Raw genomic sequence first — 11581 nt, 5'->3', positions numbered from 1 at the left:
ACCAGGGGCACTTCCCACAGATGTGGGGAGGGTGGGAGCACTTGGTGAAAAGGTGACCTCAGAGTTGGGACCTGAAGAGTGTGTAGGAGAAGTCTGGTGGGAGGGACGGGGCCTGGGGAGGAGAAAGTGTAAAGGTCACCGAACTGTAAACGTTCAGACAGCAAGAACTGCCTGTTCCTGCACTTACGTCATCCTTGCAATAACCCTGTAAAGCAGACGTCATCACTACCTCCATTTTACCACGGATAATACAGGCTCAGAGAGGTTAATTCATCTTTCCTTTATCACACAACTGGTGTCTGTCTTGGTATGAAGAGACCCTCCAGTACTTCTTTATACTAAGTGTGTAGATTCTTATAGCCTGCCAAGAGCAGTGGCCCTTGCTCAGGAGTGTTCTTCAATTTAAAGGCATGGACTGGGTTAGCCTCCAAGGACATAAAGTTAAGGCTACTATGCTCTGGGATCCCACAGCCTGACAAAGGAAAAAAAGATTTTGATCAATCATAATGTGGGACAGACTCAGAAAGGTTATAAGCTGAAAATAAGGAAAGTGTTCCTAGGTCTTCATGGAGACCAAGTCTCCATGACTTCAAGTGTAAACCTACACAAGGTAGAAGGAAGATTCTGAGAGTTGAGGAGTGGATCTGAAGGTGCAGTCTAAGGAGAATGAAACAGTTAGTACAAAGGTGTGGAGGTGGATATACACATGGTATATATGGACATGATGATCATACCTACATGGCTGGAGCTTGGGAAGAGACAGACAGAGTAAAACTAGAAAGACTGTGAGGCCAAGTCACAGAGAACCCCGAATGCCAGGCTAAGGCAGTGGGACTTGCAAAGCTGATGAGGAGTCATTAAATGTTGCTGAGGACGCAAGGGACCTGATCTGTCCTGGATCAGGAAGGTCTAAAGACAGAGGGCTCAAGCTAATGAATGTAATGTGGAGGGCAGGGAGACAAGAAATCACTCAGGTCATTGGTTAGGACCAGTGGGACTGAGTGGAGAAGGGAGAGAAGGGCTAAGGGACTCCAAGCCCTTACTCTCTCTGCCTTCATAGTGTGGCGCCTGACCTCCATCTGAGTTCCAGGGTGGATGCTCAACAGGCCTTGGAATACTCTGCTCTGGATGTTAGGCAAGAAGGGTGAGGCCGGGAGCCAACAGGAAAAGAAACGCAGTCCTCTCCCAGCCACCCACCTAATCCCCTGTGCCCAGGTCCTGTCGTCACAGCATCTTTACGCTCATCGCTCTGCTTAGTGTTTTTGGAGCAGTGAGCAGACTGAAAGTGATTCATAATTACTGCTGTCTGCCCCCAGGAGTATTCCTCCTTTTGTACTCCAAGCACACGGCAACTTTCCAATAAATTCTTTTTAATGGCTTGATTGATTGGGTTATTGCTTGATGAAAGGGACCAACAATTTAGACTGCTCGTATGAATTTCTGAGGTTCCAGAATACTAACCTACTTAATGTTCCTGCCTTTAAAACTGGTTTCCCTTTTTATCCTTATAATAGCATAAAAACACTCCCACGTTGTGCTGAAGTTCCCAGGCCAAGACCACCAGGTAGAGAGCTTTTGATGACTTGCCCAAGACTATAAAGTGAATTTGTGGACAAATTTGGGATAAAAGCTCAAACCTACCACATTTTATCCTATATCCAGGTTAATGAGCTGCACCCCACACCCTATTCATTCTCCAAACTGCTGTCGTATGATCTGAAATTCCCACTATATGATCTTAATTCTCGTAAAGATAAGTCATTAACGATGAGCACCCCTTTCCTAGAAAGCCTAGAAAAACATCCTTTAAACAGAAAATTTCCCTCTATATTTCAGGTAACTTCTTAGATCACTCAGTGTTCCTCCATTTCCATTTTATTTAACAGATGCCCAGATAAGTTTTTAAAACGTCCACTTCTTGATTAAATTTAACAATAGCCATCAATTCAATTCTAGAAATGATCATTTTTGGAGGCAGAGAGAAATATGTGCCCACCATCTTCTGGAGTCTTTATGTCATATCTTTGGGCAGAGATACAGAGCAGCGCATCTGAAACTGCAGTCTGCCCAGGAGTCTCAGCAGAAAGCAAATTCTAATTCATAGGTCTGGGTTGGGGCCTGAGACCCTGCATTTCTGACAAGATCTCAATGCTGCTGGTCCACAGACCACACTTTGAGATGCAGGAATAAGAAGACACAGAGCAAATCACAAATTAATTCTAATTCTCCTTAAAGCTTTCTGGGGAACTAAGGCAGCTCAGTGTAAGGTGGCAGAGATTCAGGGTTGAATCTCAGTTTCTCCATTCACTAGCTTCTCTGAGTCTCGATTTCATTTTTTTCTTTTGGAGTTAAATGAGACAGTGCACACAGAGTATGTAGCACACTGCCTGACACAGAGACATGGCTGCATCAACGATAGTTAGCAGTCCTACTTTTGAAAATAGCAGGAAGATAAGTTGTTCTTTTCCCATTTACTCCACTGCAGAATTTTGAGGAAAGGAGCGCTTGTGGCCACAGTGTGCCGCTAGTGTTTACTGAGCACCTCCTCGATGCATCCTGAAACTCCCACTCCTCCAACCTCACTGCCCTGACAATGCCTCGCCCCATGGCTTGCTGCTCAGTGTGTGTGTGTGTGTGTGTGTGTGTGTGTGTGTGTGTGTGTGTGTATGCGCATGCTTAGTCACTTAGTCATGTCTGACTTTTTGCAACTCCATGGACTGTTGCCCGCCAGGCTCCTCTGTCCATGGGATTCTCCAGGCAAGAATACTGCAGTGGGTAGCCATTCCCTTCTCCAGGGGATCTTCCTGACCCAGGGATGGAACCCGGGTCTCCTGCATTGTAGGCAGATTCTTTATTGTCTGAGCCACCAGGGATGCCAATAGCCCACTTTATCTCTACTTGCGCTAGAGGAACAATAGTGTGTGTTAGTCGCTCAGTAGTGTCTGACTCTTTGTGACCCCATGGACAGTAGCCCACCACTCTCCTCTGTCCTTGGGATTTCCCAGGCAAGAATACTGGAGTGGGTTGCCACCCTTCTCCAGATCTTCCCAACCCAGGAATCGAACCCAGGTCTCCTGCATTTCAGGCAGATTCTTTACCATCTGAACCCTGAGCAATCTAAATGTGGCAGGGGAGAGAACAGAGAGTTGGTTGGAACTGTCACAGCTCAATGCAACATCACTCTTTTCAAACTTTTGTCAAAGGCCTACCCTGAACATGTCTCATTCTGGTGCGATCTGGGAATGAACAGAAACCACGCTCTCAGCCATCCTTGTATGCTGCCTGTTCTTCCATCTCATCCTATCCAGAGAAGGTGAACTTTTCATCACGTCCCAGAATGTATTGTTTGTCCACTAGAGTATAAGTTCCTTGAAGGCAGGAATTGCTGCTTGTTTTTTTCCACTGCTGTGTCACCAGATACTTGCAGGGTGCTTGGCATCTGGTAAGGTGCTCTGTAAATAGTTTACTCTGCTGAAGAAGCTATGATAAAATGGTAGAAAGAGAAAATATAAAATCAAAGTGGTTTGTCCCACACTCATCACCCTCAACTAGTATGATTTTCATGTGTGTGTATGTGTGACTTTAACAAGTAGCTCATCACATTGAGCCTCAGTTTCCCCTTATATAGACCAAAAATAATGCATATGCATCCCACAGTTAAATACAATATTGCATAAAAAGTGCCTGGCACGTGGCATGTGATCAGTTGCTGGAAGCTGAATATTCAGTCCTCCCCTGTACCATTTGATATTACCATACTTTTAAATTGCACAAACATTTAAAAATAGATGAAATGCAAAGATCTTTTGGAATATCTCCAAGCTAGAAAAATAGCCTTTGTTCGCCTGCCATTTAAATTATGCCTGTATATGTATAGAGACCTAAGAACGCATACGAATCTGACACTGACAAATGCAGAGCATGTGGAAATGCCAACCACTCCGTAATAAATCTGCTCTGGAGGAGGAGAACGACGTTGCCTGGAGATTTTTATCCATTTGAAAATGTTACCATTCACCCAGGGAAAGCCAGGAGACCAGCAGTGGGACAGTTGGATCCAAGCGCTCTGACATTTCATCACCGACTGATACCATCAATGAATTTAGAAGCTGGAAGAGATAGCCACATTGCTTCACACAGTGTTGAAGTAAAAAATGGCATATTACAAAGACAGCGAGAGAGCTGTCAAAGCCTAGGTTTCTGAGAGTTTCCTTTTGTCACAGACTGTTCCAGTATAAAGGTTAAGTATGGAAATATCAGCAGCTGGGAACTTTAGCCGAGAAGAACCCAAGAGCCCACTTTATAATAACAATGTAATACCCACTGAGTACTTTTCATCTGCCAATTGGGCTAAACAACTGTACTCAGAACATTTTATTGAATTCCCATGAAATTCCTATGAAATATACCATTCTCCACTTCAAAGATGAGCAAAAGGAGTTGTGGGGGAAGTGAATTGCCCAGATTACACAGCTAAGACTCCTTTCCAGGTCCAAGTGATGGCAGAGCCCATCTTGGCATCATTGGAAGGTGGAGAGGCAGGGCTGAGTGCAAGGAGGAGGATGGAAGACTCTACTTGCCTTGGGCACTCTATATAGTTTAGAGCCTCACAGTCAGAAAACAAGTGGTTTCTGCCACCTAGTAGCTCCATGCTTTGTGTTACTAAGCATTCCTCATCTGAAACATGAAGGATTTAATAATAATAGTAACAACTGACTTTATATTGTATATCAGGCACTCACTGTTCAAATATTTGACACAGGCTGTTGCTGTTGTTGTTCAGTTACTAAGACAAGTCTGACTCTTCGCAACCTCATGGACTGTAGCACACTAGGCTCCTCTGTCCTCCAGTGTCTCCCAGAGTTTGCTCAGACTCATGTCCATTGTGTCAGTGATGTTATCTAACCATCTTATCCTCTACCACCTCTTTCTCCTTTTGCTTTCAATCTTTTCCAACATCAGATTCTTTTCCAATGAGTCGGCTTTTCACATCAGGTGGCCAAAGTATTGGAGCTTCAGTTTCATCAACAGTCCTTCCAATGAATATTCCGGGTTGATTTCCTTTAGGGTTGACCAGTTTGATCTCCTCACAGTCCAAGGGGCTCTCAATAGTCTTCTCTAGCACCAAAAGCATCGGTTCTTTGGTGCTCAGCCTCAGTTGGACCTCACGTCCGTACATGACTTCTGGAGAAAGCATTCTTTGACTATACAGACCTTTGTTGGCAAACTGATGTCTCTGCTAGACAGGTTTGTTGTATCTTTTCTTCCAAGGAGCGAGCCTCTTTTAGTTGCATGGTTGCAGTCACCGTCCACAGTGATTTTGGAGCCCAAGAAAATAAAATCTGCCACTGTTTCCACTTTTTCCCTTCTATTTGCCATGAAGTGATGGGACCAAGTGCCATGATCTTAGTTTTTTGAATGTTCAGTTTTAAGCCAGCTTTTTCACTGTCCTTTTTCACCCTCATCAAGAGGCTTTTTAGTTCTTCTTCACTTTCTGCCATTAGAGTGGTATCATCTGCTTGTCTGAGGTTGCTGATATTTTTCCTAGCAATCTTGATTTCAGCTTGTGATTCATCCAGCCCAGTATTTTGCATGATGTACTCTGCATAGTAGTTAAATAAGTGTGTGTGTATTAGTCGCTCAGTTGTGTCCGACTCTATGCAACCCCATGGATTGTAGCCTGCCAGACTCCTCTGTCTATGGGATACTCCAAGCAGGAATACTGGAGTGGGTTGCCATTTCCTTCTCCAGACGTTAAATAAGTAGGGTGACAATATATAGCCTTGTTGTACTATTTTCCCAATTTTGAACCAGTTTGTTGTTCTATGTAAGATTCTAACTGTTGCTTCTTGACCTGCTTACAAGTTTCTCGGGAGACAGGTAAGGTGTTCTGGTACTCCTAGCTCTTTAAGAATTGTCCAGTTTGTTGTGATCCACACAATCAAAGGCTTTAGTGGAGAAAGTGAAGCAGAAGTAGATATTTCTCTGGAACTCCCTTGTTTTTTCTATGATCCAATGGAGGTTGGCAATTTGATCTCTAGCTCCTCTGCCTTTTTGAAACCTACCTTGTACATCTGGAAGTTCTTGGTTCATGTACTGCTAAAGCTTGAAAGAGCATAACCTTGCTAGCATGTGAAATGAGTGCAATTGTGCAGTAGTTTGAACATTCTTTGGCATTGCCCTTCTTTAGGATTGGAATGAAAACTAACCTTTTCCAGTCCTGTGGCCACTGCTGAGTTTTCCAAATTTGCTGACATGTTGCGTGCAGCACTTTAACAGCATCATCTTTTAGGATTTTAAATAGCTTAGTATCTGTGTAGTTGAGAGTTTTCTTGTATAGTTCTTCTGTGCATTCTTGCCACCTCTTTTTAATCTCTTCTGCTTCTGTTAGGTCCTTACCATTTCTTTCCTTTATCATGCCTATCCTTGCATGAAATGTTTCCTTGATATCTCTAATTTTCTTAAAGAGATCTCTTGTTTTTTCCATTCTATTATTTTCCTATGTTTCTTTGCACTGTTCATTTAAGAAGGCCTTCTTATCTCTCCTTGCTGTTCTCTGGAACTCTGCATTCAGTTGGGTATATCTTTCCCTTTCTCCCTTGCTTTTGCTTCCCTTCTTTCCTCAGCTATTTGCAAAGCCATCTCAGACAACCACTTTGCCTTCGTGCATTTCTTTTTCTTTGGGATGGTTTTGGTCACTGCCTCCTGTACACTGTTACAAACCTCCATCCATAGTTCTTTAGGCCCTTGTCTCCCATTCTAGAACTGGCAGTACTTTGACACATAGCATCACACAAAGTACTCACAACAACTCTTATAAAAGAAGTATAATTATTACTCCCATTTTTCAGAGGCAGAATATAATAATGATGAGGCACAGAGCCTAGCATACAAGAAGTACTCAACAAATGATGCTGTTACCAGGGTGTTGCACTGCCTTCATGCTCACTTTTTGCCAGTCTCCTCCATCAGAACCACACCTCCATGCCCAGCTTTTTCCTGAACCCCCATCTCCTCTTTCTCTTCCTTTTAAGCCCTCCCCCACTGCAGAAATTCCCTGCTCCAAAATGTCTGAGATACAATTTTCCAATCCTCCCTCTAGTGATGGGCCAAGTGTAAAAATTTACTGAGTGTCAAATAAAGACAATCATAAGAATTGGTTTGGGGACCACTGCTTATAATAGGGAACAATTACTGAGAGCTTGCAATGTGCCAGATACTACCCTTAGTTTGACTTTTTAATTACCATACTTGATCTTGAATTAGACAGTTACCATCCCCACTCTACAGGTATGGAAACTGAGACAGAGAATGTATGCAATTTGCTCAAGGTCATGGTGTCAGAGGCTGGCAGAACCAAAACTGTAACAGCCCTCCGACTCCAGAACCCCGGTTCCCAGCTTTTGTGCTTGAAGAATACTGACTCAAGCAAGACATGTGGGTCCATGTCCATTTTCACCATGCTGGACTTACATTCCTCAACTGTAAAATAAGAGGGTGCAATGAATGATGAAGCAGGTGCTCTTACTTAATCCTCTTTACCTATGAGTTTGAGATTATGCCTTTCAGTTCTACAGACATGGATGCAGAGATGCAATTCCCCAAAGTAGTAGAAGGTAAACTGTTTTCTCTGACCCCACACTCATGACCTTTCCTCTGAACTGGCTGCTTCTCCAAGTTCAGGATCCAGTCATTAATTTTACCTAATCCATCCATTTCTAGAATCAATTTGAATTATGGATGGAATATGGTTTCCATTCTAGAATCACTTTTATGATTTCAGCCATTCTTCTTTTTCAGACTCATCCATTTATCTTTTTATTTCTGAACTAGATATATTAATGAAAACTTAAAGCAAAATTTCTACATTTTTTTCTGAAATAGAATTTTATTCATTAGTTTCTGATTCTAGAAATCCACAGGCATCTTTGGGTCAGCTTTCAGTATAGCTCATAGGCCAAAGAAAAGAAATACATTTTATAAAATATATATTAAATATATTACAACATATGAGCCATGGTCCTAACATCACATTGTCCAAAATACATATTATTATTCAATATATGAATGAATGATTTTTTAAGTAAGTCAACTCTTTAACAACATTAACAAAAGCAAACAAAAAAGATCAGTTATCTAAAATTCCAAATTCTCTATCAGGAGAATACCAAAGTGTGGGTAAACCCATATGATAAGTAGTATGGGAAATTTATTAGGGTATAAAGCTTTTAAAACATGGAAAATGGAATCTCCAAATACTTGTGTATTATATGAAATATTCCTTCTTTGTCCTTTTTATTTTTAGAAAATTCTCTTAATAGAAATAAATGTTGAATGTCTAAATGAAAAAAAATTTTTTGACAAAGAAATCAATTTTAAATCCCAGTTTGCTAATGCAACTATTTGAATGTTTGCACATTCTTGTTCGTCCATGGTTTGCAATAGACACATTTTAAATATCTACTAAACTAATAGTTAATATTATTAAATTTTTTATTTAAGAAAGAATAAACATGTAATATATTTTTATGGATTTTAGTTATTACTATTGGTAACAACTTTATATAACTCCAGAGGCTAATATGCATTAATTTTCTAAACCATTCTCCTCACTATTTGGTATCATGGTCCATTTACATCTGATCAGCTTACACCTGCCAACCCCAAATTCCCAGTCCATCCTTCTCCCTCCCCCAACCCTTGGCAACCACAAATCTGTTCTCTATGTCTGTAAGACTGTTTCTGTTTTGTACGTAGATTTATTTGTGCCATATTTTAATTCTATATGTACGTGATATCATATAACACGTGTCTTTCTTTCTGACTTCACTTAGTATGATAATCTGGTTGTGTCCATGATGTGGCCAATGACAGTATTCCATTCTTTTTCATGGCTGAGGAGTATTCCATTGTATAGATGTACCACATCTTCCTTATCCATTCAACTGTTGATGGACATTTAGGTTGTTTCCATAATGAAACATGTGTTTTTATGGCTACTGCTACCTATTGCTATGTTGCTTTTCAAAAGAGTTGTACCAGTTTATAAAGAAACCAGCCCTGATTCTCTCAAGAACTTTACTGGCACCGAATATTTTAAAAAGTAAAAGTACTTTTAAGTATTTTTATTTTTGTTAATTTGCTAAGTGTAACCTGGATGTAAGAACCAAAGTGTCTGGGTTTAAACCTCAGTTATACCCTAACTAGTTATCTGATTGGAGCAAGTAACTGAACATCACTTGGCCTCAGTTTCTGCATCTATGAAATGGAAATAGCACTATCTCCTAAGAAGTTTTTGAGATTAAGAAAATTTATATATATTAAGCACTTAGTAAATGTTAAGAACTATAAAATATATGTTATTATGATGATCAAAATTATTTAATCTGTAATTCTTTGATTATTATTCAGGAAAAATTGTTTCTCAGGATAAGTGTTTAACATTTGTATTCTGTGCTCTGTAAACTTTTTCATCATGTCTTTAGGTCACTGACCTATTGTTGCTGCTGCTGCTGGGTTTTATTTTTCTTTTCAAATTTGAATTGCTCCTTCATATGCATGTATGGGGCTTTCCTGGTGGCTCAGTGAGACTCCCCAGTGCAGGAGACATGGGTTCAATCCCTGGATTGGGAAGATCCCCTGGAGAAGAAAATGGCAACCTGCTCAACTATTCTTGCCTGGAAAACCCCATGGACAGAGGAGCCTGGTGGGCTATAGTCCCCAGGATCACAAATGAGTCAGACATGACTTAAGGACCAAGCAGCAACAACAATATGCATGCATCATGTAGTTGAAGGTTCAGCCATTTTTGGTTGAATTATTTTCTCAGTTTGTTGTTTACATGCTCATTTCATGTCATTGTTTTGTTTTGAATGCTTCACACTCAATATAGTTTATCATCTTTTTAAATGTAATTCTTCCTTGACCTCAAAGCTATGAAAGCTGTTTTTGTTGTTCAGTTGCCAAGTCATGTCTGACTCTGTGATCCCATGGACTGCAGCTGGCCAAGCCTCCCTGTCTCTCTCCATCTCTTGGATGAAAGTTATCCCTCAGCAAATGATACCTATGTCTTCTGTTTCTGTTGGATCCTCTATGATTTAGAGCTGGTTAGTTTATTTAGCAGAGGCTGGATTTTGCTAAACATTTAGACCTTGACATGCAGAGGATAAAACAGAAACTCTTCCATTTGGGCGCCTGGAGAAATGAGGTGCCTTCCCAGGCATGTTACAGTGACTTCATTTGAAACAGTGGGGCTCTATGAAGACAGACTTGTTCACTTCTATAAGCAAATTGAATGAATCTGGTCTAAGTCCTTGCTGAATGCAAAAGCTCCTAGAGGTAAAACCAGGTAGTCCTGGGTTCAAATCCTCACTACTTATTAGCTTTGTGGTTGAAGACAATCACTTCACCATCTGGGAGCCTCATTTTGTTTTACTGGAGATTAAATGCATATGAAAAGACTTAGCGTATAACAGCCAAAAATTAAACCCAACTTTTAAATTATTTATTTTAATGCAATATTCAAGATTATCTCATTTTCTTAGTGAGTCAGAAAAGGGAGTGGTTCTATATTAAATTTTTCCTTGTTAATCACATTTGGCTAGATGTACCAGAAAGTAGCTACTCCACCAAAGATGACTAGAATATGCTTGCTGTCTGTTTAAGACAAAGTGGTAACTTTCATCCTGTTCCACTCCGTATGCTGCTGCTGCTGTTAAGTCACTTCAGTCGTCTCCGACTCTGTGTGACCCCATAGACAGCAGCCCACCAGGCTCCCCCGTCCCTGGGATTCTCCAGGCAAGAACACTGGAGTGGGTTGCCATTTCCTTCTCCAATGCGTGAAAGTGAAAAGTGAAAGTGAAGTCGCTCAGTAGTATCCAACTCTTAGCGGCCCCATGGACTGTAGCCGACCAGGCTCCTCTGTCCATGGGATTTTTCCAGGCAAGGCCTTAAGCCTACGAGGTAAACAGAACGTGAACTCTTCTCTTCCCTACTTTTGGAAAAGAAAACTGGAGCTGAAGAATGTTCTGTGACTTGCCCAGTGTCACACAGAAGTGCCTTCAACAGAACAAAAATGATCTCCTGGTCCCATGTACTTTCCAACTATGAGTTTCTCCCTCTAGATTTACAGTCAATTGAACTGGATAATCTCTGATCCCTCCCAAACCAGTTATCATAGTTATTAAGTTTTCTGGCTCTGGATTCCAAGAGACCTGGTAGAGTACAGACTTTAGCTCTACTACTTTCAAGCTGTGTGACCCTGTACGGGTCAATTAGGCTTTCTCAACCTCAGTTTTCTGAGTAGTAGTGCATGCATGCATGCTCAGTCACGTCCAACTCTTTATGATGCTATGGACTGTAGCCCTCCAAGCTCTTCTGTTCATGGAATTTTCCAGGCAAGAATACTGGAGTGGGTTGCCATTTCCTCCTCCACAGGGTCTTCCTGACCCAGGGATCAAACCCACATCTCCTGCATTGCAGACAGATTCTTTACTGCTGAGCCATCAGGGAAGCTCTAATCTGTAGCAGAGAGCTAATAATTTTACCAAACTTAAGTTTCAGGGAGGATGAAAAGAAAGGA

Source organism: Bos indicus, chromosome 15, assembly GCF_029378745.1.
Source record: "Bos indicus isolate NIAB-ARS_2022 breed Sahiwal x Tharparkar chromosome 15, NIAB-ARS_B.indTharparkar_mat_pri_1.0, whole genome shotgun sequence".
Taxonomy (NCBI): Eukaryota; Metazoa; Chordata; class Mammalia; order Artiodactyla; family Bovidae; genus Bos; species Bos indicus.
The sequence above is the reverse complement of the archived record's forward strand: the minus strand, read 5'-3'. Positions refer to the sequence as shown.